Raw genomic sequence first — 15,297 nt, 5'->3', positions numbered from 1 at the left:
TAATATAAGAAGCACCCAAATTATCATCCTCTTTTAGGGAGGAAAAAGATGCGTCTTATACTCCAGAAAGTACAGTAGCTTCTTATTTCAGCAGAAGGAAAAACACATTCAATTATTGGCACCTCTATACCAAATTTGTGCCCAATTTGCTTTTGGAAGCTGAACTGAACTATTTCTGATCCTGATCCAGGTTATTTGAAACCAGAGCAAAGCTGATAATTCAGATGAATCATTGTTCGGTAAATGTGGGGAATCCATATTTACTCTGCTGGGAATTATTGTAATCTAGCTCCTGGGCTCCAGACAATATTTATTATCTTCCTCCCCCACCCTACCACTGTCTACACAGAGATTTATTATCCTCTTTTTTCTTTACACGTTTTTTATTTTTATTTTTTACAAACATATCAATGCATGAACAGTGTGGCACCTGAATCTCTTACATTTTAGTACAAATAAAATAATATTCTTCTTATTTACTACAGTTTACAAGCTTATATAGTTCTGATACCAGTACACACATTTTTGTTGAATTATAATAATCCTATAATAAACTAGAGGGGAGAATATTCTAGATTTAGTTTTTATGAATGGGAATTGGGTTTCAGAGGTTAAGGTGGGAGAAAATTTAGGTTGCAGTGACCATCTATGTTTGTGGTTTCATGTAAAAACTGATTGTGAGCAATCCTATATTGCAACCAAAGTATTGGATTTCAGAAAAATAAATCTTAATGCAATGGGGGAATATTTAAATAATGAATTAAAGGGGAGGGATAAAATGGCAGGAGTGAGCACCCAGTGGACTGTATTAAAAAAGCCCATCTTAAAAGCCACTGGACTGTATGTAAGGCAAATAACTAAAGGTAAAAGGAAGAAGAAACCACTATGGTTTAGCAATGATGTAGTCAATGAAAAAAGGCTGCCTATAGGAGGTGTAAAGAGTCTTCGGAGAGGGGCGGCATACAAATCCAAATAATAATAAATAATAAATAAATAAATAGCTGATAGAGAGGTGTATAAAATGAGACAGAAGGAGGCGAAACAGATAATATATGCTGCTAAAGCCTCAAAAGAGGAAGAAATTGCCAAATCTGTAAAGAAGGGGGATAAAACCTTCTTCAGATATATTAGCAATAGGAAGAAGAAAAACTGCAGCATCACGAAGCTTAGTACCGGCAATAATACATATATTGATGGGAATAAGGAGGTTGCTGACCATTTCAATAACTACTTCTGTTCAATTTTCTCAAAAGACACATTACAATATAATACTATAGATGGATATAGCATTGCTTCCAGCTATACGGATTCAGCTCCAGTGATCTTAGGAGCCGATGTCTTAGAAGAACTTGAATGATTAAAGATAAATAAGGCAATGGGTCCAGATGGCATCCACCCCAGAATTCTTCAAGAACTCAGATTTGTCATTGCTACTGATTTGTTTAACCAGTCCCTGTTAATAGGAGATGTTCCTGAGGATTGGAGAATGGCCAGTGTTGTGCCTATCCACAAGAAGGGCAGTAGAGAAGAAGCTGATAACTACAGGCCAGTTTGCTTGACATCAGTTGTAGTTAAAATGATGGAGACTCTACTCAAAAAGAGGATAAATAAGCACCTAAAAAACAATAACTTATTGGACCCAAATAAGCATGGCTTTACTGAAGGCAAATCATGTCAGACTAATCTCATTGATTTCTTTGACTATGTCACAAAGGTGTTGGATGAAGGTTGTGCCATGGATATTGCCTATCTGGACTTCAGCAAAGCCTTTGATATGGTTCCACATAAAGAGCTGATAGATAAATTAGTGAAGATTGGACTTAATCCCTGGATAGTTCAGTGGATTTGCAGCTGGCTGAAGCGTAGACATCAGAGAGTTGTTGTTAATGGCGAGTATTCTGAGCAGAGACAGGTTCCAAGCTGTGTGCCACAAGGATCTGTTCTGGGTCCTATTCTTTTTAATATATTTGTGAGTGACATAGGGGAAGGTTTGGTTGGGAAGGTTTGCCTATTTGCCGATGACTCTAAAGTGTGCAATAGGGTTGATATTCCTGGAGGCATCTGTAATATGGTAAATGATTTAGCTTTACTAGATAAATGGTCAAAGCAATGGAAACTGCAGTTTAATGTTTCCAAATGTAAAATAATGCACTTGGGGAAAAGGAATCCTCAATCTGAGTATTGTATTGGCAGTTCTGTGTTAGCAAAAACGTCAGAAGAAAAGGATTTAGGGGTAGTGATTTCTGACAGTCTCAAAATGGGTGAGCAGTGTGGTCAGGCAGTAGGAAAAGCAAGTAGGATGCTTGGCTGCATAGCTAGAGTTATAACAAGCAGGAAGAGGGAGATTGTGATCCCGCTATATAGAGCGTTGGTGAGACCACATTTGGAATACTGTGTTCAGTTCTGGAGACCTCATCTACAAAAAGATATTGACAAAATTGAATGGGTGCAAACACGGGCTACAAGAATGGTGGAAGGTCTTAAGCATAAAACGTATCAGGAAAGACTTAATGAACTCAATCTGTATAGTCTGGAGGACAGAAGGAAAAGGGGGGACATGATCGAAACATTTAAATATGTCAAAGGGTTAAATAAGATTCAGGTGAGAAGTGTTTTTAATAGGAAAGCGAACACAAGAACAAGGGGACACAATCTGAAGTTAGTTGGGGGAAAGATCAAAAGCAACATGAGAAAATATTATTTTACTGAAAGAGTAGTAGATCCTTGGAACAAACTTCCAGCAGACGTGGTAGATAAATCCACAGAAACTGAATTTAAACATGCCTGGGATAAACATATATCCATCCTAAGATAAAATACAGGAAATAGTATAAGGGCAGACTAGATGGACCATGAGGTCTTTTTCTGCTGTCAATTTTCTATGTTTCTATGTTTCTATCTTTCATTATTTAGTTATTTAATATTTCAATATGTTATTTTTATGCCAGTTACCATATTCCAATTGTCATTCCTTTCACTACAAATAACAGGAGCATTGTTGGGGTGGGAATGGAATCTGGGAGGAAGGGACAATGGGAAGGGGATGGGCCTGCAGTGCCCAGCTTTAAAACGTGCACAGGGGGCTATCACTGCCCAGAGGATGCTTTTCAATGAAAGGTGGTGGCACCGCTCCACTGGAGGAGTAACAAAGCTCAAATCAGAGGGAAAAGGGAGCTGGCCCACCAAACTTCCCATGCCACTCCAGGAGTCAGGCTCAGAGAAAGCTGCAGCCCCCTCACCAATGATACTCACCCATCAGCCAGTCTCCCCCCCCCCTGTGTGTGTGTATGTGTGTGTATTTCTCTGCCTCTCTCTCTCTCTCTCACTGAAAGCCAAGGCTGGGCCAAACCGGGGAGCTCTCCTTGAGGCTATATGCTACTCCTTTTCTTTATTTTTGGCAACATTTTGGAAATTGGGCTGACTGAGGAACAAGTGCGAGCTGCAGTGAAGGCTTCCCTTTGTATGACCCTCCTCCTTCCCCTTCTTCTCCTCTCACAACCACAGCCAATCAGAGAGAGACAGAGAGAGACACAGAGAGAGGGGGGAGGGAGAGAGGGAGATAGAAGGGGAGACAGAGAGAAGGAGAGCGAGAGAGACATAAAGAGACAGAGAGACATAGGGGGGGAGGGGGGGAGACAGAAAGACAGCGAGAGAGATACAGAGAGGGCGAGGAGAGGGAGGGAGGGAGATACACAGAGAGAGATAGAGTGGGAGACACAATGGGTGAGCAGTGTGGTCAGGCGGTAGGAAAAGCCGACTTCATAAGAATGAGGACCCGACATTTTCACTATGGTGGCCGGAACCCAGGTTGGACCTTCCCCATAAGCTCGGGCAAAAACCTGAGATCCTACTTCCAAGTTTCTAGGAGGAGCCTCCGGCCACGGAGAATTGTTTTCATACCATGGATGTAACCTGTCCAAAATTATTCTTAATTTTCGACCCATAAGCAGCTCCGCTGGGGTTTTTTGAGTGGCCATACATGGAGTGGAATGCTGGGCCAATAACATCTCTGATAATTTCTTTGACCAAGACCCTTGTGGGAGTTTCTTAAGTGAATCTTTCACTGACCGTACCATTTGCTCCGCCTGTCCATTACTAGCCGGGTGCCATGGTGACATAAGGGCATGACGGATTCCCGCAGCCGCTAAGTAATTTTCAAATAGGACTGATGTAAACTGTGGTCTGTTATCCGACACCACAATATCTGGGTACCCGTGGGTTGCAAACAATGCATTCAACGCATTGATAACTGCAAATGATTGGGTAGAATGTAAATGCACCACTTCCAACCATTTTGAATGGGCGTCCACAACTATTAAAAAATTTTGACCCAGGAAAGGCCCAGCTAGATCAATATGGAGGCGAGCCCATGGGCCTGCAGGGGGTTCCCATACTAGTGGTGGTGCTCTAGGAGGTGAGGGCCTGTTTTCTTGACACCTTAGACATGCGTCTAAACACTCTTCTATCTCGTGATCTATTCCCGGCCACATGTAGTCTCGGGCTAGGCCTTTCATCCTTACAATTCCGGGGTGCCCCTTGTAGAGAAGACTTGGAACTTGGCGCCTAAGAGAGGGTGGAATAATTACTCTGGAGCCCCTTAATAAAGAGCCCTTTTCCCCTGATAATTCTGAACGGCACCTCCCATAACAGGAATATTCAGGTGCTTGCTCCTTTTTAGGCCACCCCCGGAGCACCCACTGTCTTACTATAGCCAACGTTGGGTCATGGCTTGTCTGTTTCGCTACCTCCGATGCAACTAAAACTAATGGACTCTCCTCAATGGCTAACACAGGGGACACTGGCGCCGAGTCATCCAAGATATCTGGAAGCGGACATCTACTTAGCGCATCGGCATGGGCAATGTGCTTTCCCAGCCGGTACACCAACCGGTAAGTATAGTTTGCTAAGAATATAATCCATCTCGCCATGCGGGGTGAAAGAACGATAGGACTTTGGCGATTTCCTGCTAAAATTCCTAATAGGGGTTGATCATCAGTTACAAGTTCAATTTTTCTTCCGTACAAATAATCGTGAAATCTTCGCACCCCTGCCACTAAGGCCAATGCTTTTTTGTCTATTTGGCCAAAATTTCGCTCAGCCTTAGCAAGAGTTCTAGAAAAATACGCTAATGGAGCCTCCGACCCATTAGGAAGTCTATGACTTAACACAGCTCCTACTCCAAACTGGGAGGCATCACAAGTCAAAACCAATGGTAATGTTGGGGAATATTGAATCAATATAATATTGGAAGTCAGAACATCTTTTACGGCCGCAAAAGCGGCCTCTTCTCTGGGTCCCCAGTGCCAATGTGTCTTACTATCTAATAACCGATGTAACGGTTCCACTATTGATGCTTTGTGTGGAATGAATACAGCGTAGAAATTTAGCAATCTTAAAAAAGCTTGTAATTCCACTTTAGACTGAGGAGTAGGGGCTTCCCTGATGGCTTTGGTTTTCTCAGGGGTAGGATGGATACCTTGTCCACCCACTATAAACCCTAAGAATTCTACTTTAGTAACTCCCAACACGCACTTACTCAATTTTAACTTCAAACCCTTCTCTTGAAATTTTGTTAAGACCGATTTAACTCTTGCTAATAATTCCGTCTCCGAGCAGGCGGATACTAGGACATCGTCGAAGTATGGCACGACCCCTTCCAATCCATAAAGAAGCCTCTCCATGAATCCCTGGAAAATTCCCGAGGCTATTGAAACCCCAAACTGTAACCTTTGGCAACGAAACACCCCTCTATGTGTGACTATAGCTTGTGCTTCTGCAGTTTCACGGTCCACTGTAAGCTGTTGGTAGGCCTGCGATAGGTCTAACTTCGCATACAAACTACCCTTCCCCAGTGAGTGCAGAAGATGCTGTACTACTGGAAGGGGGTAAGAATGGTGGGCTAATGCCTTGTTTATGGGACATTTATAATCCCCACATATACAAATTCCTCCGTCCGCCTTTACTACAGTTACGACAGGAGTTTCCCATGCAGCTTGATCTGTTGGCTCTAAAACTCCCTGGGCTATTAACTTATCTAATTCTTCATCTACCTTTTGTCTGAGTGCCAAAGGTACTCGGCGGGGCTTTAAGCATAGTGCAGGCACTTTCGGATCCAAGCTGAAAGAAATAGGTGAACCGTTATAACAGCCTAGTTTCCCATCAAACACATCTGGGAATTCATGAACGACGAAGCCCCCCTTACCATATTTATTCCCGTTACTTCTAGGCCCAATGCTTGGAACCAATCCAACCCCAATAGATTAGAAAAAGGCCCATCCACCACTATTAATGGTAATTGTCCCTTAATTTTTTTGAACTGAACGGCAAAGCGTCCTTCTCCTATAACTGGAATAGCGCGGCCTTGATAATCTCGCAGATTCAATCGGCATGGTAACAACCCGTTTTTTGACAATTTCGGAAAACACCGCTTAGCTGTAGACCACGACACCAGCGAGCAAGCCGAACCCGTGTCAACCTGCATGTTGCACGGCATGTGGCCCAGGCGAACAACCACTGTAATCTTTTCGGGTGATGAGGAAGTTTCACTGACAACCGTAGACCTCTGCGATGGACGCGTGTATATTACGTTGCAATCTTGACGTCGGTAATTCGAGTCCTTGTAGTTCCCTCGTCCTCCGCTAAAGCTATTGTGCTTCTGGCTTGAGGCTGTTGAAGGTTGCTGTCGGCGGAATTGACAGGCTCTGGCTATGTGGCCCCGTCCTCCGCATCTCCGACAAATAAAGTCTTTAAAGGGGCAATTTGATCTAAAGTGATCTCCTCCGCACCCTCTGCATGGAGATGGTGGTCGTCTAGCTCGCTCAACTGGCTGGACTTTGTTTCTTGCAACAGCTAATTTGCAGACCTCTTCTTCTTCTAACCCCAAAAATCTTTCAAAGTCTTGTGGAATTTGTTTTGCATTAACATCAGAAAGTAATGTGGTGGCATTTACAGTGCTTTCCATCTCTGCTAATGACTGCATTGAGAGCTCGAAAGCCCTAGCCTCCGCTAAAGCTGTCTTGAACGTTAAGTCTCTGATTGACAATAAACGGCGTTTTAAACGGCCGTTTCTTACACCAAAAACAAGTCGGTCTAGTAAATAATCTTCTAGGTTGTCAAACTCGCAGTATAATGCTGCGCATCGGAGAGCTGCTACAAAATCATTTATTGATTCTCCTTCTATTTGATTACGATGGTAGAATTTATATCTCCAGGCACAACGGGAAGGTGCTGGGGCATAATGTTCCTGGAGGGTATTTAAGAACTGCTGCCATGGAATGTCATGAATTGGGGTGAGGGCAAATAGGGCTCTTGCTGTTTTGAACATTTCGGCTCCACAGAATCCTAGAAAATATGCATGTTTCCTGTTGTCTGAGATTTCTGTGAACCCATTAGCAATAAGGAAACAGTCAAATCTGGCCACGTATGAATCCCATGTTTCACTCTTAGGGTTGAAAGGCAGAAAATTAAGTTGTGTAGACATCAATCCTTTTATTTAACTTAATTTCTTAGATTGTGTACTTGCGTGGAAATCCTCGTCGCCAATGAGGTGGCTTTGTACAGATTCGGACACGTAATTGCGGCTTTGCTTGAACTGCTTTATTCTAACATGAACATAACGTTAATACAACAGTCAGTATTCAACTGTCAAACCTCCTCGGGGTTTCCCTATTTAACTACCAGCTGGCTGAGAAACGAACCAATGATTGTCCCTTATTTTCCCCGGTAGCTAGGTTACCGCCCCTCTCCCAGTGCCCTTTCCTGTTCTCATAACACTTCCTGTATGGAGCCTTTCTAGGCATCTCCTGTCGTTGGTACTCCCGGACATAACAGGAGACACAATGGGTAAGCAGTGTGGTCAGGCGGTAGGAAAAGCAAGTAGGATGCTTGGCTGCATAACTAGAGGTATAACAAGCAGGAAGAGGGAGACAGTGATCCCGCTGTATAGAGCACTGGTGAGACCACATTTGGAATACTGTGTTCAGTTCTGGAGACCTCACCTACAAAAAGATATTGACAAAATTGAACAGGTCCAAAGATGGGCTACAAGAATGGCGGAAGGTCTTAAGCATAAAACGTATCAGGAAAGACTTAATGAACTCAATCTGTATAGTCTGGAGGACAGAAGGAAAAGGGGGGACATGATCGAAACATTTAAATATGTCAAAGGGTTAAATAAGGTTCAGGAGGGACACACAGAGAGAAGAAAGAGAGCAAGAGAGTTACAAAGAGGGGGGAGGAAGGGGAGCGAGAGAGACAGAGAGATACAGAGAGTGGGGAGAGAGAGACAGAGAGAGGGAGAGATAGAAGAGAGGGGGGGAGAGGAGAGAGAGCGGGAGAGAGATGTCAAAATGGTTTTGTGGGTTTGGATTTTTTTTAACAACCGGTTCTCTGCCCTAATGACTGGCTGGGTAGGATGGCTGGGTGGGAGTGAGTGAGTGATGTTGAGTTGGCCACGCCCACTCAGGTTTTGTGATTCCTGGGTGTTTTCTTTTCTGTGGGAAACAGGTCCAGATGCTCTTTGAATGTTTAAGGTTGCAGACCTGTGGTCTAGTTTAATGAAAAGAAGGACCAGGGGTTTGTTTCGTCAAGAGAGAGAAACATTAGGATAGGCGACAGAAGGCACGCTGGTGCGCTTATGCACCAGTATGTTCCAGTACTTAAGGGGCTTCCAAAAAGAAGGAGAGGGACAACCTATTCTCCATAGCACCTGAAGGTAGGACAAGAAGCAATGGGTGGAAACTAATCAAGAACTGATCTAGAAATCAGGATAAATTTCTTTACAGCACAATTAATCTTTGAAATGGCTCGCCTTTGGAAGTTGTGGGTTCTCCGACATTAGAGGATTTTAAGAAGATATTGGACAACCATTTATCTAAAATTGCATAGGATCTTCTGCTTGAGTAGGAGGCTGGACTAGAAGGCCTCCAGGGTGCCTTACAACTCTATTATTCTGTTCTGTAAAGAAGGGGGATAAAACCTTCTTCAGATATATTAATGATAAGAAGAAGAAAAACTGCGGCATCACGAAGCTTAGTACCGGGAATAATACATGCATTAATGGGAATAAGGAGATCGCTGACCATTTCAATAGCTACTTCTGTTCAGTTTTCTCAAAAGACACCTTACAAAATAATACTATAGAGGGATATAGCATTGCTTCCAGCTGTACGGATTCAGCTCCAGTGATCTTAGAAGCCGATGTCTTAGAAGAACTTCAACGATTAAAGATAAATAAGGCAATGGGTCCAGATGGCATCCACCCCAGAGTTCTTAAAGAACTCAGATCTGTCATTGCTACCCCCCTGACTGATTTGTTTAACCAATCCTTGTTAACAGGAGAAGTTCCTGAGGATTGGAGAATGGCCAGTGTTGTGCCTATTCACAAGAAGGGCAGTAGAGAAGAAGCTGGTAACTACAGGCCAGTTAGCTTGACATCAGTTGTAGTTAAAATGATGGAGACTCTACTCAAAAAGAGGATAAATCAGCACCTAAAAAACAATAACTTATTAGACCCAAATCAGCATGGCTTTACTGAAGGCAAATCATGTCAGACTAATCTCATTGATTTCTTTGACTATGTCACAAAGGTGTTGGATGAAGGTGGTGCCGTGGATATTGCCTACCTGGACTTCAGCAAAGCCTTTGATACGGTTCCACATAAAGAGCTGATAGATAAATTAGTGAAGATTGGACTTAATCCCTGGATAGTTCAATGGATTTGCAGCTGGCTGAAGCGTAGACATCAGAGAGTTATTGTTAATGGCGAGTATTCTGAGCAGAGTCAGGTTACAAGCGGTGTGCCACAAGGATCTGTTCTGGGTCCTATTCTTTTTAATATATTTGTGAGTGACATAGGGGAAGGTTTGGTAGGGAAGGTTTGCCTATTTGCCGATGACTCTAAAGTGTGCAATAGGGTTGATATTCCTGGAGGCGTCTGTAATATGGTAAATGATTTAGCTTTACTAGATAAATGGTCTAAGCAATGGAAACTGCAGTTTAATGTTTCCAAATGTAAAATAATGCACTTGGGGAAAAGGAATCCTCAATCTGAGTATTGTATTGGCAGTTCAGTGTTGGCAAATACTTCAAAAGAAAAGGATTTAGGGGTAGTGATTTCTGACAGTCTCAAAATGGGTGAACAGTGCAGTCAGGCGGTAGGGAAAGCAAGTAGGATGCTTGGCTGCATAGCTAGAGGTATAACAAGCAGGAAGAGGGAGATTATGATCCCACTATATAGAATGCTGGTGAGACCACATTTGGAATACTGTGTTCAGTTCTGGAGACCTCACCTACAAAAAGATATTGACAAAATTGAACGGGTCCAAAGACGGGCTACAAGAATGGTGGAAGGTCTTAAGCATAAAACGTATCAGGAAAGACTTAATGAACTCAATCTGTATAGTCTGGAGGACAGAAGGAAAAGGGGGGACATGATCGAAACATTTAAATATATTAAAGGGTTAAATAAGGTCCAGGAGGGAAGTGTTTTTAATAGGAAAGTGAACACAAGAACAAGGGGACACAATCTGAAGTTAGTTGGGGGAAAGATCAAAAGCAACATGAGAAAATATTATTTTACTGAAAGAGTAGTAGATCCTTGGAACAAACTTCCAGCAGATGTGGTAGATAAATCCACAGTAACTGAATTTAAACATGCCTGGGATAAACATATATCCATCCTAAGATAAAATACAGAAAATAGTATAAGGGCAGACTAGATGGACCATGAGGTCTTTTTCTGCCGTCAGACTTCTATGTTTCTATGTTTCTATGTTTCTTTATTTGGTCCTACATTTATGCCAGAATATTGCAGAAACAAAGGAATCGATTCCACCACAACCACCCCCTTAAGATAGCTGAATGAACTGTATGAAAACACCTTCATGTTCAATCTAGCATCTCTTTGGAGGATTTGAAATCTTTTGTTCCCCGCCCCCAAATTCAGAGAGCTGGATGGACCAAAGATCTGACTCAGTGTAAAACTATGTACCTTATGTTATTGTATTGTTGGCACTGTAAACATGCCAACTGAGTCAGTCAATCCTTTTGTGAGACTATAAACCAGGGTCAAAGCCAGCACCTGGTGTCCTTGCAGAGCTGCCAGAATCTTGGCACTCTAGCAGAATCCAGAACAACAGGAATGTCAACATGACTTTAGAGACAGCGCTGGTTGTCACACAAAAATATGTTTTCTTTTTCTCAGTAGCCATCAAGGCAACAAGCATGATGGCTCCTTCAAGCATGGATAGTAAAGAAAATAGCTGAAAGAAGTATGCAGCATTAGAAAGATAAACTTTCTAATATTCATTTTACAACAATAAATTGCTGCCACATACTATTTTTCATGTTTGAATTAATGTTTTTTCAACAAAAGGTTCATGGGCAAGGACTTTCAAATAATCTGATCAACTTTTCTTATGTCATTTTGTCCATGATTCAAACTTCCAGATTTGTTTACTTTAAATGTTCCGTTTATAGGTTGTTGATGTTATTGTTAATTCATTTCATAAGGGTTTTTTAATACTGATGCCACAATAGGTAGATGCCACATTTGTATCTTGTTCATCAGCTTATTTACCATTAGCATATACTCATCATTAGAATTTGTTTGTTTAGATTCTTAGCAAATGGAAGGACAATAAATGGAAATGCTTGGACAGTGGGCCAAATAGGAAGCCAAAAACTGTGCCAGAAGGAGGCAATAAAATAATAATAATAATAATAATAATAATAATAATAATAATAATAATAATAATAATAATTTATTAGATTTGTATGCCGCCCCTCTCCACAGACTCGGGGCAGCTTACAACAAGAATAGTAACAATATAACAATGTAACAAATCTAATATTTTTTTAAAAAATCTAAAAAACTTATCATTAAAAAACCATACAACACAAGCATACCATACATAAACTACAGTATATAAAAATAATTTTTATATTGTTGCCAAACAAACAACATGGACATTTCCATGAAATCAGTAGCAGCTAAGTTCAATTTTATAGTTTGCCTTAACCCAGGGGTCTCCAACTGTCATAACTTGAAAATTTGTGGACTTCAACTCCCAGAATTCCCCAGCCAACATAGCTGACAGTGAAATTTGGGGAGCTGATGTTTACAAGTCTTTAAGTTGCCGATGTTGGTGATCCCTACTTTACAGACCTCTACATGGGGCTACCTTTGAAAAGTGTTCGGAAACTTCAGATCGTGCAGAATGCGGCCACGAGAGCCATCGTGGGACTCCCTAGATTCGCCCACGTTTCTGCAACACTTCCCGTCACAATTGGTAATGACCTTTAAAGCCCTACATGGCATTGGGCCAGAATACACCCGGAACCACCTTCTACCGCACGAATCCCAGCGGCCGATAAGGTCCCACAGAGTTGGCCTTCTTCAGGTCCCGTCGACCAAACAATGTCGTTTGGCGGGCCTCAGGGAAAGAGCCTTCTCTGTGGCGGCCCCAGCGCCCTGGAATCCACTCCCCCCAGAGATTAGAACGGCCCCCACCCTCTTTGTCTTTCGCAAATTACTCAAGACCCACCTTTGTCGCCAGGCATGGGGGAGTTAGGATATTCCTTCCCCTAGGCCATTACAAGTTATGTATGGTATGTTTGTGTGTATGTTTGGTTTTTATAATAAGGGCTTTTAGTTGTTTTATTAATTTGGATTGTTACATGTTGTTTCTTATCATTGTTGTTAGCCGCCCCGAGTCTGCGGAGAGGGGCGGCATACAAATCCAATAAATAAATAAAATAAATAAACTGACAGAAGGAACAGAAAATTATCTGCTGATAGCTGGCCATCCCAGCAGTAGCAGACATCTTCTTAAAATACATCTAATGACATTTTGGGCACTAAATAAGTTTAAACAACATTGGGCCAATCCTTTAGGTCTCTCTGAAACACTGATTTTGTAGCCAGCTTATCCTGCAAACTACTGTTGGACTGGAAGAAGCCCCAAAGAGGACATTTTCCCCATAGTTCTTTAGGATCAATTCTACTTTTACACTTAGTTTTGCATGTACCTCTTTTATGTACAAAATAATTGTAGTTTACAACAATGCCACAGTCATGCCCCCCCTTTCTTCAGGCCCTGAAACTGCAGGCATTTGACTCTTGCAAAAGTAGATCCAAGGAAAAACAAAGCTGTTCAGCAGCTGAAAAATATATGAAAAGATTGTCACTGCTCAAAGTGGCAGCTGATTTAAAACACAGCATTGTGAGCAAGTAGTTTGGTGAAAGAATCGTCTACTGAACAACTCAGTAATTTCTGTAGGGTATTCGAGCATTTCCATGGAAACATACTGCAACCATCCTTCACACTGCTAATCTTGATGGTAAACACTGCTATCAGGGCTTGGATAACATATGAGGTCATGAAGTCTGAGTTCTGTTGAGTAATAATTGAGCTTAAATCTGGGGAAGGCGTGCCTCAACCATAAACCAAACAAAATCCAAGGAGCTAACTAAATTTCACTGTACTATTCTCCATAATAGTTCTGTGGTTATTTTATGAAAACTAAAAATAAAATGTGACGTAATAACCATTTAAACTAACCTAGAAACTGATATTCCACAAAGGAGCCTTAGAGATATTTCATTCCAAACAGGAAAAACTTCTGACCCAAATCTTTTGATAAAAATCAAGCATTTCAGCTTGTAACCAACTTGCTTGATAATCTCAAATGCTTTAAGCAAACCCAGACATTGTTTTTTTTCCTTCCTCTTCCCACATATTTTAGTCTTGCCCTGGATATAAAAGAGGGCAAACCTTTAGTAAGGGGAAGAGGGAATTTAGCAAAAGTAACTTGCAGGAGTAACTTTTAAGTTTATGCAGCACTTCAAAAGGGGGGGGGGAGAGAATGCATGCAACTATTCACATACCATAGCACGTTGACAGCTTTTTAGAGCAGCTGCAGCCAGAAAAGATTCAAGGAAAAGATGCAGCTGCTTTAAATAGTTATTAACAGGTGATGCAATGAGCATCCGATGCACTTTTCCCTTGAATGCAGCATGTTGCACATCCCTAATAGCCATTAGACAAATAACTATGTACTTTTATCAGGCCACTTACAGTTGCATATTAGAGTGTGGGCTTTCAAGTTCCCTATAATTTTTATATCAATCAAAATAATAAAGAGAGCGAGAGAGAAAGGTGTGGTGGTAGAATCCATATTTAGTTACACTCTTCAGATGGAATGTGGGAGGACGCTGTAGACATTCAAATTAGGCTTCACTGAGTACTAAGGCTGTTTCAGGTTACAGCTGAGATCTTTGTCAAGGGTTGTTGGGAAGAAATATTCGGATTCTTCAGTAAAGGGAAATAGAATTAGAAAGAAAATTATTTTTATCTTGATTTTATGTATTATGTATTTATAATCTTTATATATATATTTATTCAACGTAGTTTTCAACAAAAACAAATACATAATAAACAAAAGAATAAAACTGGTGTGACAATGAATTATTCTGTGCATTCAAGCTAATTTATAATATTAAAACAAAATACATACTTCAACTAAAGACACATACAAAATCTCATCAAATCACACCAACTTCAAAGGGAAGATGGTTATAAAAATCCATATTGCTGGAGAAGGGTGGCATAGAAATCCAAACTAATAAACAAACAAACAAACAAACAAACAAACACTCACTTACCAGGCCGCCTTGTTGCAAGCCAGGGTTAGGGTAGTAGTGTCAGCTTCAGCTTCAACCACAACAACACAAGAGCACACAACAGATTCGAGCTTAATATTAACCGCTCCAAACTTGACTGTAAATGGTACGACTTCAGTAACCCAGTTATCGAAGCATGGAACTCATTACCGGACTCCATAGTGTCATCCCCAAACCCTCAACACTTTACCCTTAGATTATCTACGGTTGACCTATCCAGATTCCTAAGAGGTCAGAAAGGAGTGTGCATAAATGCACTAGAGTGCCTTCCATCCCCTGTCCTATTGCTCTCCTATATCTCCTATACCTTTCTTCTATTCCTATATCTCTTCTTCTATTCTTTCATTGATATGTTTTATTCCTATATCTACTCTTCTATTCTTTCTTAGATATATTTAATATGAGTATATCCTCTATAACTTTCATTATGTATTTTACTATGTGTATACTCACTAAAACCTTCATTGTGTATTGGACAAAATCAATCAATCAATCAATCAATCAATCAATAAACACACACACTTACCAGGCCACCTTGTTGCAAGCCAGGGTTAGGGTAGTAGTGTCAGTAATTTTCTTGCCTTCCTGAATTAAAAGATCCCTTTTCTGACAGC

This window comes from Erythrolamprus reginae, chromosome 4, assembly GCF_031021105.1.
Source record: "Erythrolamprus reginae isolate rEryReg1 chromosome 4, rEryReg1.hap1, whole genome shotgun sequence".
Classification (NCBI taxonomy): Eukaryota; Metazoa; Chordata; class Lepidosauria; order Squamata; family Dipsadidae; genus Erythrolamprus; species Erythrolamprus reginae.
This window is presented reverse-complemented; position numbering follows the sequence as displayed.